Source organism: Cyprinus carpio, chromosome A18 (assembly GCF_018340385.1).
Source record: "Cyprinus carpio isolate SPL01 chromosome A18, ASM1834038v1, whole genome shotgun sequence".
In the NCBI taxonomy this organism is placed as follows: Eukaryota; Metazoa; Chordata; class Actinopteri; order Cypriniformes; family Cyprinidae; genus Cyprinus; species Cyprinus carpio.
Window position 1 is genome coordinate 29,836,557 of NC_056589.1, and position 12,287 is coordinate 29,848,843.

Here is a 12,287-nt window from a genome sequence, read left to right on the forward strand (position 1 = left end):
CAGCTTCTTCAGTCTGCTGCCATCAGGGAGGAGACTGCAGAGTCTCCAGGCCAGGACCAGCAGACTGAAGGACAGCTTCATTCATCAGGCTGTCAGGAAGCTGAACTCCCTCCCGAACTTGCCCCCCCCCTCCCTTTTTCCCCATGCACCACTGAACTCTGAACCTCAATACCCCCCCCCCCCCCCCACTTACACACTGGGACCTGCACTAGACACTTTGTGCAGCATTGGTCTGCTCACTACCTCATTCAGCATTTAACTGACCTCATTCAACCACCTCTTTAGTCAGTTTAAATAAAGAACTACTCTCTGAGATTTTTGACACTTTAATCAGACTGAATAAGCTCTTGTGCACTACAATCATTATAACTGCACTGTTTGTTTACTTCACTGGTTTGCACTCTATCTGCCATGTGCCTTTACTTATCTTTCTTTTTACATGACCTATTTGTATATTTGTATAGTTGTACTTTATATTTTATTATCTGTATTTAATGTTCTACTGTTAGTGTTATCTGTATGCACCATGGGTCTGAGAGTAATGAAATTTCAATTCTCTGTATGTATGTACTTGTGGAAGAATTGACAATGAAGCAGACTTGACTTGACTTGAAAGCTACACTATACATGTGGCAAGCAGTGCAAGTGACAATAACAGGAGAAGCCATTACTCACTGTGATTGTCGAATGACATCCTTTTACATCCATTTACTTCAGTGAACAAATGATCATTAACTGAAACTATCACTGAAATAAACAATTACTCATTTACAACAAACATTGAAAATGTGTTGAATCAACTCTTTTAATGGAATACACTAGAGGAAAATATGATCCTATTATGTAACTAGATGAGGAAGTTCATTTAGAAATGACATCATTGTTTCTCATTGGTCAGATATAATTAACATGATTTATTTTAACCCTTCAATCGTGTTTTCTTGAATTTTTTTTTTTTTACATTTTTTTTTTTTTTTTTACATTTTTAAAGATGAATAAATGTGCTTGTTTTCTAATATGATATTCAGATCAACGGTTTCTTCCTCACATGATACAGATTAAATATTGAAACAAGATGAAAGATGAAAGCAGGAAGATGCAGACCTACAGGAGTAACAGTTATTGACTATCGATCGCTAAGATTTTCAGAGAGTCAAAACAACAGAAGAATGGGAAGAGTGGGTGAATGAAGGTGGTTGTGAATGTGTGTAGATGTGTGTTAGTTACAGGATCAGAGAATGACACTGTTCCTTTGTCATAGTCCAGATTCACTCTCACATGATCAAGCTGCTGTTCAACACGGAAACCAGAACCTAAAAACACTCCGTACTGATTATACTGCACACACCAGACATCAGTGTCAAAGAAACCCCATCCCTTCCTCTGGTTTGATGCTGTAGTTACTCCAAGCCTCCAGCATGAACTCTGTTTAACCTCCACATCCCAGCAGTGTGTTCCTGAGATAAAACCCTCTGAACCCAGAACACATTCATAACACTCAAATCTCTCTGGATTATCAGGAACAGGTTGATAGTTCTCATTGTTTGTCACACTGGTCAGATCATCAGACAGAACGAGACATCAATGAGCAGTGTTTGGATCCAAAATCACAGGAGCTGATGAGACACAATCAACAGATGCTGTTATTCTGATGTTCATATAATGATCAAGAATGAGCCACACACAGATTATTATGATACTGGTCCTATTAATCAAACACGTCATATTCAAATGAGATAAACAATATAATAATGACAAAGAAATAATGTTTATATCCATATAATTTTCCTCAGTGTTTCTCTTGTATGAATCACAAAGCTCTTTTACTGAATGTTGCCTACTTATTAAAAATAAACAAACAGTATGTATTATTCCACAATAATGTAATGAAATAATAATAATAATAATAATAATAATAATAATAATATCTTCACTAATTAAAATAAATCATAAAATAGATTATACATAGTAGATGGAAATCTAAAAACTAAAATTAAATGAACATTAGAAAAGTTGTTTTGGCAATTAATTGAAATAAAATAAATTATCTTGAATTAAGTCATTATTTTGAAATGACAAATTAAAACTTTTTTTGTAATTATACAAATAAAATTTGAAGCTAAATAGAATTTTTTAAAGAAATAAAAATAACAAAACCACATAAATTATTTAAACTAACATATAAAAATATAATATAATTTAAAATATTTATGAAAAATTAAAGTATGTAAACAGTAGTCATCATATGGGAAATAGTACATTTGAGTAGAAATGTTTCTCTCAGTCTGATCAAATAGTCTTAAAAAAACTGCTGAAATCACTTCTGTGTCTTTCATGAGACTGAAAATGTAAAGTCAAGCACACTGAATTCTGGGATTGATTGTTTCTAGAAGTAAGCTGCTGATTTTGGTCCAGCAGATCATATGGTTATTGACTCATAATGCTGAAATCTTTCAATATTCCTCCTTGTGCATAATTTCCAGTGTGTGTGAATGCAAGGTCAGATCTTCTGCAGTCAGACTCACTGTTCTGGACGATGTCCTGCATCTTCTTCCAGACTCTGAAGGGGAGGTTGCCCAAGTAACGCGGCACATGAATCAAAGCTCCAGAAGGCGTCTGTGGATCCGGATGTGATGAGATCTGGACTCTGGAAGAACATTCAGGATCAGAACTGCAGTGTTTTTGGATCAGAAGCAGAGAGAGCAGAGACAGCAGCAGATCACTCACCTTTCCATCGAGACTGGAAACTCCTGCAGAACAAACACACCATTGATCATCAACAACTCAATCAATCATCAATCAATGGATGATCTGAAATCAGACCTTCAGAAAGCAGACGTCACTGGCTTTCATCATCTCCTCCATGTCTTTGATTGTGTGTGAAAGAGCTGAGATGTGTGTGTTGATCTCCTCCAGATTCTCCTTCATCATCTGCTTCTTCTGCTCCTCTTCCTCCCTCAGTGCAGTGATTGTAGCTTCTTCTTCATCTCTGAGAAACTGTTGAAGCTTCTCAAACTGCTGTTTAATCTGACGCTCTGTGTGCTCAGCTTGAGACTGAAATCAAACCACATTCACTTCAATCGTCTCAATCAACAGACATCAACACAAACACATCATTCATATCTGACATAAACTCTGATACTGACATATAACGGATCCAGAAGCAGATTGCTGCCTGTCATTATCAAGGATTGGGTGAAGGAATGAATTTTATTGATAATTAAACAAAACAAAAAACATACAAAAACTACCCAGTGGGGGAAAACAGGCAGGCAGGCCAGGACAAGGGCACACAGCAAGGCAGGGTAGGACAAGACAGGACACGAACCGACAAGTGAACGATCGATGACGAACTGGCACAGGACCACAAACACAAGAAGAAAAATTAGGGAGCAAACAAGGCAGGACAGATGGTGCAAATTAACCATTAATCAGGTAACAAGGTAAGTGGGATTAGACAATTGACATGAGAGCACAATGCACACGGAAACAAACAAAACAAAATCCATGTGCTTGTGTAAAACAAAAACATTAGCACATGGCCAGCAAAACAATCACGAGCCATGTGCTTGAACAAAACAAGACAAACACGCAGCTAATGAGAACACTCCTAAGCCTTGTGCTCACACAAAAAACAACAACATGTAAGCACACAGCCAGGGAAAACACAAGCTGCGTGCTACACAGCACAAGACAAAACATAACATGAAAGGACGTGGCTGATATAAACACGAGCCGCATGCTACACAGAGCACAACACCCACGGACAGAAGAGCGCACAGCCCATGTGAACTAGAGAGCATACGCTCGCACAACAAGACAGAGAATGGAGCATTAGTGTGTCCAAACACCAACAAGAAACCTAAACTGAAGAAGACATGAGTGCCAGGATCCAAACAACACACCCCAACATGAAACGAGGAACGTAGATGAGAGAGCGCACTGCTCGAGAACACTCGAAGCCACACATGAACTGTAATTTTAATTATATTTTATTGTGTTGTATTGTTGTTGTTTTTTTATATGTGTATCTGTAAACCTAGGGCCTGTTTCATAAAACAAGTTTACCAAATAAATCAGGTTTATTTCAGTTAGTCTGACTTATTGTCAGTTGATTTGATTCAAAATAAATCTAGACTAACTTAAATAAGCCTGCCTTATTTGGTAAACTTATTTTATGAACAGGCCCCTGGGCTGCCTATCTTGGCCAGGATACTCCTGTAAAGAGATTTTTAATCTCAGTGAGGTGCTCTCCTAGTTAAATAAAGGCAAATTAAAACAAGACATGACAAGAGTGTACAAAACCACAAATAAACTCGACAGATGTGACAGAAACCTGACAATCATTTGCAAAAATAATCAACTGGAATCCATTAAATTATAATATATTTCAGATCATAACTGTATAATGTTACTGTTTCCTCACCTTGATGTGTCGAACTGTTTTCTCAAACTCTCTTTTAATGTTTTCATTATGTTTCAGTTTCTCTTGAAATGATTTCAGTGAAATGATTTCTCTCGCTGTGTTTTACACATAAGGATCAATGCCCCTTTTCGGCTGCCAGCAGCTTGGTATCCCATTTATGCCTGCGGTCCATGATGAGCTTACTAAAACATGGCGGGCTCCGTACTCAACATGTTTGAACCCCTCTACTGCAGCTGTTCTCAACACCGTGACGGTGCTGAAGAGAAAGGGTATAGCAAGCTTCCCCCTCTCAAAGAGACAGTAGCTGCTCACCTGTGTCCACCGTTGACCCACGTGTTTAAGACTGCAGCATACCCATCCAAGCTCTGCAGAATAATGTTAGCCCTGATCACCAGGGCTTATGCAGTGGCTGGACAGGCCAGCTCAGTCTGCATACAATGTCTGTGCTACAGGTATTTCAAGCCAAACTTCTCAGTGACATGGACGAGTCTGGCCATGATCCTAGCACCTTCAAGGACAGATCTGGACCTGCGTGCTACGAAAGCTACGGCGCAGGCAGTGTAGTAGTAGTAGTAGTAGGCTTTATTGTCACTGGTCACAGGTACCGTGAAATTAGCCATCAACCTGCCCATACACAACATACATACAATATGACAAGGGGGTAGACAGGACAGGAAGACAGGGAATTGAGGAAGAAATACAGCATAACATGAGGAAGGGGAGGAGAAAAAAATAACCCCCTGCTCCTTTGGGAGTACAGTGTGAGCCAGGAAAAACACCTCAGGAAAAACACATGACTTTGCAACAGGTGAGGGGAAGAGGGGGGTCGAGGTAATCCACCGCAGGCAAGCAGCCATCAGGTCCTGCAGTCATCAGGTCCTGCAGCCATTCTCAGCGATGGTCACAGACCCTCTTGTCAGACTGGCGGTACAAAGCGGCCAAGGCGAGGGATGGGGGGGTGGGGGGTGAATGCATATCTGTATATATGTGCGTATGTGTGTGTGTGTGTATGTATGTAAGAGTTCATGTATTTGTAGGCCTGGAGAGCCGCCACGCTGGCATTCAAATCTAGGTGCCTCAGTCCGCAGATTGTGATAGCGACACAGCAAGTTGCCATGGAGACAGCCTTGATCAGGTCCCAGACAGAGTCAACAATCAGCAGGTGTCTGTGGAAGTGGGGGAGGAACGCAAGAGCGTTTCACTGCAGTGATCTTCCGGGGTAGTTGTTGTTCCCAACAGCGGCCTTGGCCGAGGTCAGTGCTGGTAGAGGGGAGCCGAAAGAAGATAAGATTGTTTGGTCTTGGGGCGAGTAGCCGCATTCCGATTTACACGGTTACTCTCTTTGTCCATTCTGGTCTCCAAATCCATCCGTTTTCCTTTGCAAAGCCGTGAGCTTCTCCGTGATGGTATCCATATTGCGGTTAATAGTCTCAGTGCTGACTGCTCTGCCCACTGCTTCAATCATGACGGGCAGCCTTATCAGGCTTTGGACAGCTGTTCCCGTTTTCTGAATTCTTCGATAACCCAGGGCAAAGCCTAATCCAATCAGCAGAAGACCTGTTATCATGGTACCGAATAGGTAGATATCTTCAATGTCCTCCATGGAAAGAGCCACCAGACACACGACCCGCCACCTCTCCCACGCATCCATCATGTAGCCAGCTGCGAACATTCTGGCAGGGCAGTCAGGTTCCCCCGAACCCAAGCTTCTCGTCGAGAAGATGGTGTCAATTGCGTTGAGAGACCAGTTGATCAAATCCATGATTTTTCAGTTTGGAGAGCAGTGCAGAGAGAGTCTCTCAAATATTAGACAATAGATTAGACGAGAGAGCAAGCAGGGGGAGGAGTGGGAGAGAAAATGCGTCCGCCTTCGTTAAGAGCCAAACGAGAATAAGTGGGATGGGATAAGCCATAGCAAATTTGGTGGTGTTTGGTGGTATGGCTAAATCTGAGGGAGATCAGGGAGGCAGAGAAAATGGCTTTATTCAACCCCTGGTCTCTTCTAGGAGACTCTTCGGTCCTGCTGTGGACGGATTAATGGAGCCATCACTGAGGCACAAAAGACATTGCAGATTCTGAATCATTTCCTGCCCAGTGCCCAGCGACTGTTTCAAACTGCACCAAGACAGTGTCCACACAGCAGTCTGAAAAGCGGGTTTAGCCCCCGTCTAAGCCAGAGTATGACAGCCCGAGTGGTGGCCGCACAAGAGTGGTAATATGGATGTATCATCTCTTACTTGCATACCTCACACATCCATGCATATCCACATGCTCTCGCACACACATACATCTATACAAAGAACATGTTTATTAAGGGGTTAAACTTAATTTAAATTTCCCTGTTTTGTCATTTGCATTCATTTGGTTTCAGGTTATAATAACCACCCAAAACAAACAATATTCATTAATTCTTTATTGTTAGGTTTGCATACGTTTACATCTACAACTCATCTTTATATACATTGTTACTGATTTGGAGTGCACACAAATTAGTTACTCTGTATCTGTTACTTACATTTGTTTCTATTTTGAGTTTACGTTTACCGGTGATGTGTGGCGATGATCTTCCGACATGTTCCGCTGCAGCCGCATCTTGGTGTGACGAAAATTAGAGTCCGAGCAGGAACAGAATTTAAGCATTAATAGTTCTGCCTGGATATACCATTCACTGAGGTTGCCCGGGGGAGGAGGAAAAGTTGATGTCTTTTGATTAGTTGATTTAGTTGTTTGTACATTCATGGTATTTCATTTATATTTTGTTTTCCTTTATCTTGATTTAATATTTTTCTGATTAATTTGATTTTGATTCATTTAATGTTATATGTTGATTGAGAAGTTTTATTGGTTTCCCTCTTAATTTGTAATGGGCCCATCTTTTCCTTTATAAACTGTTGCTTTGTTCATTTGAGGTTAGTTTTGTTGGTTTGTTTTTTGTCTGAATGTTTGACCTCATTTCCTTTTTGTTTGTTGGTTTATTTTGTTGTGTGTTAAGATTTATGAGTTTGTAAAGATGTTTTTGTTGGGTGGGTTCAAATAAAGACCCATCTTTCAGTGACAAGCTTAGGTTCCTTGTTCCTGATTTCTCGGTCCCTCACACAGAGCCTGGGCTTCAACAGTGCCCCTGGAGGGCCAGGACGTACCCCATCCCGAAGCGTCAAAGTCTTCACTCTTGCGTAGTGCTGGACACAGAGCCTTAGAAGCAGTCCTGATCTGTATGCAGAGAGGAAGAGGAGAGGGCCAGTTCTTGCCAAAGCCAGAACCCCCTTGAAGAAACCTTGCGATCATTCCCCACTTTTGAGCGGTGGAGGTATTGAAACAGGGCACATCATGCAAACTCAGCATGTGCCCCAACAAACTACTGCTGCGATAGTGGACCCACATAACAGAAATAGCATTTATCCTCTCCCTGCAATCACAAATGTAAGTTCCCCATCTTTATGCGGCAAAGTGCAAGTAATAAAGTTCCTCAGAGGTGCTCAGAAATTGAACCTTCCTCGCAATAGGACTGTGCCGACATGGGACTTGTCTTTAGTCCTTCAGGCCCTCAGCGGCCCTCCCTTCAAGCCGCTTCAAATAGCTGCTTTACAAGTCATGTCACTCAAAATTGCTCTGTATTTGGCCCTGGCATTGGTCAAATGTGGCTAGATAACTTGCTAGCTCTGTCAGCACTTCCTATCATGAGTTTGGACCCAGTGACTTTCAAAGTCATTTAATTGGTTAGCAGTTACTTGCTTGATGTGCTTCTCAAACTCAGCACGCCAGGTGCGATTGCCCTCAGTACCTGGCAAGGTGCAACTTCAACTCTTAGCAATTGGGCAAGTCAGTTTGGCCCAGGTGATGCCCTATTTGGCCCTGGCATTGGCAGATGTGGCTGCTCTCAATTGCTTAGCTCTAGATAACTTGCTAGCTCTGTCAGCACTTCCTATCATGAGTTTGGACCCAGTGACTTTCAAATTAGTTTTTGTTATGTGCATCAGTTTGCTTACTTAAGTCCTTTTATAGACTAGGTTCTTGATAACGTTCTCCCCATGGCAGATGGTGAGCTGGGTCCCAGCTTATTGTGGCCTGTTCAGGCACTCAGAGTGTACATTGAGTGATCAATGTCATTCAGACAAACGCAGCAGCTCTTCTTGTGCTTTGGAGGCCACTCTTAAGGGCTGCCGGTTACAAAGCAGAGACTGTCTCACTGGATAGTAGATGCTATAGCCCTGGTTTACACCTCAGCTGGCTCACAATGCCCTATAGGTATGAGGGCCCATTCCACCAGAGGAATGACCTCCTCCTGATTGTGGTCCAGTGGGATTTCTATCTGAGAGATTTGTGCGGCCACCGGCTGGTCATCACTGTCTTCCTTCATTAGACTTTATAATTTGGACATCCCTGTCCTGCAGGCATGGATTTTAGCTGCAGAATATCTAACCTTTTGTGGAAGGGCTATGCCAAGAAGACCTCAGATTACATTTGGGTCTTTTCTGTGGCTCAGGCTTATGGAGCCCACGCTAAGTGTTCCTGGGTTGAGCTCGTAAAGCAGGCTTAGTTCTGCATCTGCTCATAGCATGGCGCTACTGGATGTGTTACCCATAGGTTGTCAAGACGATGCAACAAGAGTTACCGGTTACTCTTCCGTTTACCTGATCTCAGGGAACCGAGGTTACTGTATGTTAGTAAACGGAGAGTTATCCAATACCAGTTAGGTCTGTGTAAAAACATATTTTCCCCCATAGTTACTAATTTCCCAAATCTATGAAATTGCATTCATAATGGGGTTCAGCTGGACTAAACACAACCAGTCCTGATTATTGCATTCTTGTTCAATCAAATCAACACTTAACTATCACTTTTTTCAACAGCATGAAGTTGAAAAATTCATTTGTCTTACCTTTTGTGATAAACCAACTTCACTGATGGGTCTAAATGTGTGACTGATGTGTTTCTGTGAATCTCTGCACACTAAACACACCGGCTGTTTGTCCTCCAGACAGAAGAGTTTGAGTTTCTCACTGTGTAAACTGCAGATCTCCTCTGGTCCTGATGAACGACTCTCGTTTATCTCCTTCAGGAACAACTCACACAAGTTTTTTAACACAAGATTAACAGGAGGTTCAGTTTTTGAGGATCTTCTCCTGCAGATAGGACACTTCTGAGTTTCCTTGGTTCTCCAGAACTGTTGAATGCACTCTTTACAGACACTATGACTACAAGATAAAAGAACAGGATGCTTGAAGATTTCACAGCACATGGGACAAGAAAGTTCTTCTGCCGATACATTTATTGAAGCCATTTTCACAATTTGAGCTCCAGCAACCTGAACATTACTTTCAGTTCTGATGGTTTTAAAAGTGAATCACCATGAGAATCACAAACATCTACTGTAGGTTCAGAAACAAACTTCTCAAAAATCCTTCTTGATAGCATTTCTCTTCATTCTCCATTGATCGCTGATTCGTTTTTGTTTTTGTTGAGCCATTTGAGAGCCTGTATGACAGAAAAGAGAAATAATAATGAGTCAGAAAAATAACAAAATATCATAATAAAACAGAGTCAGAGATACTAAATTTGTGAGTGTTTTCTCAGTTAACAAATGTTTGTTCTAAGAACATTTTGCATACATTCTGTTTCGGTTATGGTGAAATGTCCAGAGTGCTGAACTAACATTTCAGTTATTCTAACTGCAGTTAATGAGATAATTAGGTGAATAATTAAGTGATGATTGAGCATTAGTGATGAACAGCTGATGTTAACAAGCAGAATCACTGAAGGAAAGAGAAACAATAAGAACAGAAAAAAATAAACACAAGAACTACAACTGACTTACAACCCCAGTCTTTGTAAGGATGAAAAAACCCTTAGATACTTAGATCTCCTCAGAAACAGACAATACAAACATAAACAGGCATCTTCGAGACACCCCACAGAGTGAAGGTGCAGGAAACGCCACTTTCACATATGTATCAGTTCCTTCTCATCCCCTTCCTTCCCCGTACCCATCATCCCTTCACTTGGTTCACTCAGAATGGTCAATAGTATCTACATAATGTTCTACATGAATGCAAGTAATATTTACAGTCATGTTTGGTATCATTTGAATAGTCTCAGGGCGAGTGGTACAATGGTCTCAATCTTACAAATGTAGACTAAAAGTTAATACAGATCCTAAGAGTTAAGAGATGTTTTGCTTACTGTAATGGGAGTGCCCTTTCCCAGGGACTTCCATGTAAATTACCTCCTGTTCCCATTGAGGTGTAAACCACCCAGGTCTGGGACCTGGCTTAATGCAAATTCCTATTGTTTGCACATTCCTCCATTTGGGGGATGTTTTATCTTGGTGTTGTATTTAAAGGATTGCAGAAAAAGGGTCGGGGCGATTCTGTAGCCAGAATGAGCCCATAGCATGGAGTATGTCCACACACTTCATACTATGTATTTTTACAGGTATGCATCTTACTCTTAGATTTATCTTTTAGAATTTGATGTCTTGTATTGATTTGATATCTTTGAATTGGCTATGTAATTGGCATAATACATATTTACCTGACGGATAATAAATTGTTACATTTGATTTAATTTTGACTAACTCTGAAATTATCTTCTCAAGTAGATTAAGTGAAGGCATATGTTTGCGCAAATCTGCGTCCAGGGTTAAGTGCATACTAAATCTCAGGTTAGATGGAGCATGGGGCACATCAGGTGAGGTTTTAGGTGCTAGCATAACCGCTGATTATTGTTTGAGTTTTATTCAAGTTGTACGTAGTTATTTTAACTATTGGGGCTACTCTGGCTAATGAGCAGACTGGCGAGTTTGTGATCATGGGGCCCACGTAGAGCGGCCGACATGAGGCACCCTAAATGACATAGATTCCCAACGAAAAAGTAAATATAAAGTAAAGAGTAAACTAGAATAATCAAATGTCAGAGTAATAATAATAATAATAATCAGAGACAGACAAACAACCAATTTGCCTTTCAACCTAAATTCGAGGTCATACTAAAAATTTGAGGTCATACTAATAGATACTGTAATAAAATGGAGTCAGATTAGAATTGAACATAAAATTGAATAACTTTGCACGCTGAAAAGATAGAATATGCAAGAAACCTTCAGCCAGCACTGGATAACGCCGTTGGACCTAGTGCGTGAACCTTACAGTCTTAGATGAAATCAACCGAAATAGAAGACATTAAATCTCTAAAGATCTCAGCAGAGGAGGATTAAACAACTTCACAAACAGCATCACCAGCTTACTTATTACTGACCAGATTTAATTTATTTCTGTCAGACGTCTGCAGTTCTTACTGAGAAGTAACAGAGGTTTAGGTGTTGATGATTTATTGAAAATGTTTGGTTTGACATCACCATAATAGAGATCAGTGTTTGGTTTAGTTGAGCTCTTGACCCTTGACTTTTTAACACTGGTTCCTTATCGAATGGTTTCTCACATTGAGGCCCGTGTGCGTGTGGGATGTGGGATAATAAAATGATTTGCGGGACTCCAGCAAAATAGAAATGATCTAAACATAAAATGTCTAAAACATAAGAACAGCTAATAGCATTAAAATGATTAGCACGCGCAAGCTAGGCAGAGTTTCTATTTATAACACGTGTTTAAAGAGTTGCACAATGTAGCCAATCACAGACTCAGCTTTTGATTTCTGGAATGTAATGGCCAACCAGAGGTGATTAAGTTAGAATCCACTCACAGCAGTGCTGAAATTGCGTGCTCACGAACAGTCTCATTTTAACACATGAAGTGTAGACATTGTGAAAGTTTCATTTTGCATATGTTCATTGTGTTATAACAGAGCTTTATGAGATTGCGATGAACTTTGATGTCAGCTTTTAGTGATAATAAAGGAAGCACTG

General features: G+C 40.7%; 1 pseudogene; it reads right to left on the bottom strand.

Moving 5' to 3' along the window:
• Window positions 1-787: 787 nt before the first annotated feature.
• On the bottom strand, window positions 788-10,093 carry LOC109092846 (annotated as a pseudogene).
• Between the last annotated feature and the right edge of the window lie 2,194 nt (window positions 10,094-12,287).